Here is an 8084-nt window from a genome sequence, read left to right on the forward strand (position 1 = left end):
GTAGTACCTTTAAATAGTGAATGCCCTTCATCTACCAGCTCAATCCCTGTTGTAATAAAAAGGTAAATTTGAAGTGCAAACTGTTAGCAAATGAAACATGTGGATGTTTACTTCTTCTTTTTTTTTTTTCTTCTTTTATTTCTCAGTGACACCTTAAGCAACAATACCAAATTATTTTCTTCATACCAAAATCAATAACAGGCTTGGAAATAAAAAGTAACCCCACAGCCTGAGGCCACAGATTTTCACGACAGGCTACTAAAACTATCTTTTGGTAGCCTGAAGGTCTGCCAGCTAATCATTCACTTTCCTTTCACTATTTAGTTGTTGGATATCTCTTCGGGCTAGTAAAACTTAAAGGCTATGTGACAAATTGCTTGGTAAAGGAACATTGTCCATTTTTATCTTCATGGAACTTCCATCTTTAGTGTGTATGCTAAAAAGTTCACATTTTTTTGGAAGGAAGACAAAAATTGAAACTGTAACAAATCTTAAGTCCCAGAGAAATGAATGGCTTCTTATTTTCATGAAATGCAAGTCATTAAAGCCATTGTTCTGCACCTTTCCAAATCAGATGCCAATTTATTTTTTTTTTCTCCCAGAGGGACAAGATGGATACAATATAAACTATAATTAAGTAACTGTAGCAAATTCCCAGCAACCATCACAAATGACATATATCTTGTTGTAGTGCTGGGTAGAAATTGGAACGTGACAAATACTGTCAACTCTCCTGTGTATATTTATATTTAATAAATTTGGCCAACTTGAATATATTTATCATAGAATTTAAAATTTCATTTCTACCTTTTTAAAGAATCAAATTTTAATGTTTCTCAATTAACAAATCTAGAAACTTCTTAATAATATCAGCAGTAATTTCCCATGAATACACTTGGGAGACGCTTAATAGGCTAACTTGACTAGTGTCTTCTTAGTATTCCAAGCTAACCATGAGTTTCTAGACCTGTGCTCGTATATTCTTTCAAGTGCATGGCTTGAGGCAAAATATACACCTTTCCTTCTGAACTATTCTTCAGCAACCCTTATGTTCCTCTTTTCCCCCTTTACTTCTATTCTCTTCAATCTGTGTATTGGATTTTTTTTTTCCAGACTAAAGCTTTCAGATAGGTATCATAATCTGTGCTAAACCTTTACATTATCTTAAAGAGATTACATCAGTATAAGTCTTTAGATCATCTTAAGTACCTTAGACCTATTAATTTGTACTCTAAATTTGTACTCTAGTAGATGCTTAACTACACAGGTGCAGAGACAAGGGGTGACTAAGGTGGAGGCAAGTCAGTTAACCCTAGTTTGAAGTCCTTAAAGTGCTTTGCCATAGCAGCTATGTGCTAAGTTTTAGTGATTAACCTTTCATGGCCCCCAAATATCCTGCTATAATGGATATTGTACAACAGTTTAGTTTAGTAGAAAACAACAAGCCTTTTCACCCTTAATTATTGCTTATTAGTTTTTATACCCAAAAAGAAAGTTTTAAGGTGTTTCAGTTCTCCATCACTCACTATTCTGGAGAAATAGCTCAAGGAATCAATTCTTGTTAATGTTTTTCGAAACAGTGAAGTGCACTCATGTATATTATATATGTAAATTGTACACAGAAACACACACAGGAAAAGGGTGAATTTCTCCACTGTTCTTTTAACTCAAACACAGCCAAAAGTAATGAACTCCAAATCTCTGTTCCTTCCTATTCCACTCTATCACTCCTCTTAAAAAAATGTATATCTTTTTGCTGCTCAAAATTCTGACTAAAGATGTGATGATTGACTTGCCCTATAACCAAGAAAGAAGACTATGTGTGGTCCAAACTTCTAAGTATAGCAAATATGATAAACAATTACAGTGTCCCTTTAAAGAGCCATTTTGCAGGTTTGAACCCTTATGAGCTGAATAGAAAACAGCACAGAGACACACATGTCAGAGGGTAAGATTTAAATAGTGTAATGGTAATAGACATGAGGTTCTTGGAAGTGACAAAGAAACCTATAATTTTTCTTGTCAAGGCAGGAACTGGGCAGCCTCATGACTTTGCTTGCTAGCTGTGTTAGTGAGTTCGAAGACTGATTGACTCTGGGGTGTGAACATCCACTCTATGCCCACCTTCAAGCAGCTTCAGCCGGGACTATAGCAAAAGCCTGACTCTGCGTGTGTGCATGCATGCATGTGTGTGTGCTTGTATACAGAACAATCACTTTTGTAGGCAACTCAACCTGAAGTTGTCGTCTATAAATCCCATCTAATATGTTAACAGTGTGCTTTAGACAGTAAGTGCTTTCTAAAGAAGAGTCACAAGTTGTCTTTTCCACTTAAACCGTATTGCAGTGGTAGTGAAAATAGATTGAAATAGTTCAGGATTGAACTATGCAGGTAATCATATTTTTAGTTCTCATGCGAAAGGTGAACATATGGCTAGTGTAGGTTGAATGAAGTGGTAATGTCTAATTAGGAACATTTTGATTTTTGGGTCAGAGTATCCCTGTAATTGCTCTTCAATGTGGTGCTTCAATATTTTGGGAATATAATTAACAAGACATGATGGAGAAAATTATTGTGGTTTGATTTAACAATGTTGCTGAAGTTAAAGTTTATCTGGCAATATATATAGCTGGGATAGCTAACATGGTTATTGCTGGTTAGCTGTCCATCCTGTCTCTGTGCTAGAGCTTATCCCTTTGACAAGAATGATTTAATAGTATATACAGTAAAACTTGTATTTTTTTATAAAGAGTAGAGTATTCACGCAAACATCTGGAGATTACAGTTTACATTAACTCCTGCTAATACTTGCATGTTAACTTTTGTATACCTACTCAGAGAAAAGTTCAAAAATTCAAAAATTCAAAATGGAGAAGCAAATAATCAGATATTTCACATGAACCACATGGTTGACCACAATGGTCTCTGCATTGCTTATTTCCATCTATAGTTCCACAGTGAGGCCACAATATGAGTGCTCTAAAAAACATCTTTATTTCGTTCCTCAAAATATACTCTTCGACATGTTGGAAGTCAAGGTATATCGGATATATGTATGCAGATGTTCAGCTCCGGTCTCCCCCTTGTTCTGATAAATTACATATGCATGTTGTGCCCATCTCTCCCTCTGAAGTCATCATTTGTTTTCTTCCCCTTGCCTCAGTACTGGGTCTCAGTACAGCCATCCACAATGACACATGCTGGTGGAAACAATGTGAGAACAGTAGTGGAGATCTTTTCTGTTGTATGTCAGTTGTATCATTATTGGCACTTGATCTAGTGGTATGCATTTGTTTAATGAAGCATGGTTGCTTTAACCTTCTAGACTGTCCCTCCCTAAGAAGCATCATCTCTCTCCTAGAAATTGAGTTATGACACAGTAACATGCTAGTTATTATAGTAATGATAGCTGTCCCCCCACAGCAAAGAGTAGTTTGATAATCTTCTGTAACTAACTGTACATGTTACTTTTCAAATAAAACATTAACTTATTACTAGAATATATAAAATAATAGTTTATTGGAAACTGCTGAAGAAACACAGTCCAGGACTTTTAAATTTGCTTTTCTTCCATTTATTCCTTACACAGCTAGATTCACTAGAGAAATGAGGTCTCAAAACTTAACAATAATATTAATATTTTGTTAGCAAAGTCTGAACATACAATAGTAGTAGCAGCAAACTTTCCAGCTTAACACTACCTTGTAGATACTAGTCTGAACAAATATGTGATTTACATTAGCTAGCCTGAAATATTACATATATAATTAGAAATTGGGACTTCAGCCTACAATCTATCATTAGCATGGCACTAAGTATAAAGGAATGGTCTTAAACAGTTAACAGATAATATAAAGGTTGCTTTACTACTATGTTGACATCAGAAGCTTGTTGTAAGCACAAAAATCAATTAGGGATTTAAACAGAATTAAGCAAATATGTGTTTGCGGCAAAACAGTATTACACTTTGGGATGTTTTGTTCTCTTTTAAGAAATTTAATTTTGCTAATCAGAAGGTTAGTACTGTTTTTACAGCTACTTTTAATTCTTAGTGTTTGATTCCAAAAAAGCTGTTTGCCCCCCCCCCCCCCCCAAAAAAAAAAGAGGAATTCAGCTAATCTTTTATTTAATATTTTATTTTTATATTCTGTCAAGTCACAGATATTCTAGCTTGACTTGTAACATAAATCAGAAAATCTTGTGAAAACAATAAACTCTCTAGGAACTGCTAGTGCTAGAAACTATGTAGAAACTGCAGAAACTATGGGCTTGCAAGTAATTCTTGTGAAAACAATAAACTCTCTAGGAACTGCTAGTGCTAGAAACTATGTAGAAACTGCAGAAACTATGGGCTTGCAAGTAATGCAAATGTTGCCATTCCTTGTAGTCCAGGTATTGTGGACAGAAAGCTCACAAAATGTAAAAATCTAAATAAATGGTTGACTATTCTGTGAGCAGCTTTTTGAGATGCATGCATTTTATAATCAGTTTTTTAGACAAAAGGCTTTGTGATACCTGAATACTACTGCTTGTGGTTGTCACAAAAACTCACTGTAACAAAAACTTCAAAGCCAACGGTTTAGCGAGAATTTCTCTGATGTGAACATTAGTGATAAACCTTTGTCTAAACATCAGACTGGAATGCTTGTGTTGTTAAACACTTGTGCTGTACTGACCTTTCTCGTCATTGTTTGCAATTTGCAGCTGGTATTTCAACAAACCATACCTGCAACTGTATTGACTACAGTATTTTGCCTGTCAGGATTAAGTTAATGTTGTTATCTTTGGCTGTAATGGGTTTTGAGCCTGCTGTTGCCTGCCTGAAAATGCAACTGTAAATTACTTTACAGTAAGACATGATGATTTGCTAAGTCTCTTGATAGGTTCTTTAGTCAGATTTAGTGTAAAATGCAAGGTGGGAAAGTTTTTGTACACTGACATTCTGTACTGAAGTCAATGTTTCCAGAATCTTACCTATAAAACACATGAGAAATTGCATTATTTCCTAGAAATTGCAGAACTCTTCAGAAAATGAAATAAATAAATAAATAAAAATAAAAAATATAATATATTATATAATCTTTCCCTTCCCTTCCCTTCCCTTCCCTTCCCTTCCCTTCCCTTCCCTTCCCTTCCCTTCCCTTCCCTTCCCTTCCCTTCCCTTCCCTTCCCTTCCCTTCCCTTCCCTTCCCTTCCCTTCCCTTCCCTTCCCTTTCCTTCCCTTCCCTTCCCTTCCCTTCCCTTCCCTTCCCTTCCCTTCCCTTCCCTTCCCTTCCCTTCCCTTCCCTTCCCTTCCCTTCCCTTCCCTTCCCTTCCCTTCCCTTCCCTTCCCTTCCCTTCCCTTCCCTTCCCTTCCCTTCCCTTCCCTTCCCTTCCCTTCCCTTCCCTTCCCTTCCCTTCCCTTCCCTTCCCTTCCCTTCCCTTCCCTTCCCTTCCCTTCCCTTCCCTTCCCTTCCCTTCCCGTCCCTCTTTCCTTTCCTTAATTTTTCTTTCCTTTCCTGCCCTGCCCTTTCCTGCCCTACCCTTTCCTTCCCTCTTTCCTTTCCTTCATTTTTCTTTCCTTTCTTGCCCTGCCCTTTCCTGCCCTACCCTGTCCTGCCCTACCCTGTCCTGCCTTGTCCTTTTCTGACCTGCCGTTTCCCTTGCCCTTGCCCTTGCTCTTGCCCTCACCCTTGCCATTGCCCTTCTCCCTCCCTTTCCCCTAACTTCTCCTTTCTCATGGAAAGCAGTTCACTGGAATGCTTTAAACTGGATTCACAATTTCTTTGCTGATGATAGTCATTTTAATTTGGGGGACAGGACAGGAAGGTGTATTCCTATCAGTACAACTGTGATACATTTCAGTTTTTATTCTGCTCCCAGTTCTATGGACCAAAGCTATCAGATCCAGCCTATTTCAACATATACAGTATAGATATTAAATATGAACTAGTTTTCTGGGTATTCCTTGCAAGAATATTGATGGAGGTACCATTTAAGATGACTATCCCTCTCTACTGAACATAGCTCTAGTTCAGGTGAATACTACATGATATGAGCAAATTGCCTGGAGAAAACAGAATCCAGGATTTTCCTGTCCGAAATTTTCCTTGTCTGTTATTATGTTATGCCAGTGACCCATTTTGAAAGAGCTGATCTGCTTTCTTTGATCTGCTTAAAATAAATAAATAAACTTTAATTCTAACATCAGGCATCTGCAGAATCTGAATCAGCATTGAACACATGTTTCAGGACAAATTCAGAGACTTCAATCCATAGCTTACAGAATCTTGCTTCATGTGCTGCCACAGCTAGGGAAGTATGAAGAGTTAAAACCATTAAAGTTTTAATTTCTGGCCAATGTGTAACTCACAATTTCATTCATAGATATTTCTTTTCTTTTTTTTATTTTTTCTTTTTTTTTCGTTTTTTTCATTTTTTTTTCAAATTAGCAATTATATCAGCAGATGATTTACATATTTGTTATAGTATTGTACAAAAGGTAGATACCATATACGTCTGTTAATAATTATCCCCCAAAAGGTTACATTTTATTTGGAAAAAAAAAAAAAAAGGAAGGATGAAAAACACAAATGGAAAGAAGATGAGAGAACCGAAGTTCTAAATTCAGAAAGAAAGGAAGAAAGAATAAGGTAACAGAAGAAAACATTCTCTTAGCTGAGTGACCTTTAGTCATGACTAACCACACTTTAACTTGCTAGAATTTCGTAAGCATCACAGATGAGCTGAGACAATTTACATATTAGTAGAAAAAGAAGCAGCATGTCCTTGAGTTTTAGAGACATCTATTGAAGTCATAATACTCATAATTAGTTATTCAAGAAAAAGTGCCTAAATGTGTTCTTATCATCTGTAAATATTGAAGGTCCTGAGCTGGAATATCATAGGACAAGGTGTACATGTAACAAAAGTTGCAGTTGGTGTTTTCCATCTGGAAATTTACAGAAAGATCCATCAAGTTACCGTTAATGAAGGTTTTAGTGCTGTAATTTGATCACAATACATAGCCTGCACATCTGAGAAGACCTCTTGGAGCTTTGCTTGGTGCAAGAGAGAACAAAGTACTTATACAGAGTTGGAAAGTATGACCTAAATACTCCTTTGAAATTGACTAGGAACGCAAAGATTTCCACTGTGATTGTTTTTACTGCTATTTTTTTTTTTTCTGGGGGGGGGGAAGGGGGAGGTTGGTGGTGAGGCGGGGATACTGTGACTTAAATGCTACAAAGTGCTGTATGTACAAAGCACTGTGTTATTAAAAAAATAATAATAAAAAATAATAAAAAAAAAGTAAGTGAATGGAAACTTTGGGCAAAAAGAAAAAACAGTATAAAAACTTCCTTGTGACTATGAGATTTCCCTTTAGCTGGCTGTACATCTTGCAACAAGAGATGGTTATAATGTACTGTTGTTAGGATCATTCTAACTACAGCTCTTCCTCCCTACCTGTAGAGCCAGCTCTTAGTCTCCATCTACTGCTGAACTTGTTTCACTGTTACTCACACCATTGTTAAAGTGCATGCTAAAAATTGTAGATTATTTCTGTTCACTGCACACTACACTGTTTTACCATGGATAATGTTTTATTTATAAGGAAAATAAATTGTCAGAGTTAAAAAACACAGTGCATTTTGTTCTAGGCAACACATTGCTTTTATCACACAAATAATTTATTGGTTCTGCTCCCAGACGAGTTCTTTGCTGACCTTTTCAGGTCTGAATATTGCTGCATAATCTGTCTTGTTGGGAAAATGTATTTATTTTAGCCATTAATACATGCTGTCATAACCTTTGGGTTGAGGAGCAGGTTTGTTGTTTTAATTCTGAGACATTGTTACAGAGAGATGTACAGCAAACAGAAGTCTGTACCTTAATGCCTTTGAATTCTGAGGAGGAGAGACAGATTCAAATCTGAAACTATCATATGGTAATGTATTGGAGTCAAAACCAAAGCAGCTATGTTCCTCTGTTTCAGTGCAGGCACAACCCCATTCCAGTCAAAAACCAGCCCCTATGAATTGTCATTATAAAATGGCACATGCTCCTTCAGAACAACTCACTGTATTTTGGCAACACCACGAATA

Source organism: Anser brachyrhynchus (genome assembly GCF_964034855.1).
Source record: "Anser brachyrhynchus genome assembly, chromosome: 2".
Lineage (NCBI taxonomy): Eukaryota > Metazoa > Chordata > Aves > Anseriformes > Anatidae > Anser > Anser brachyrhynchus.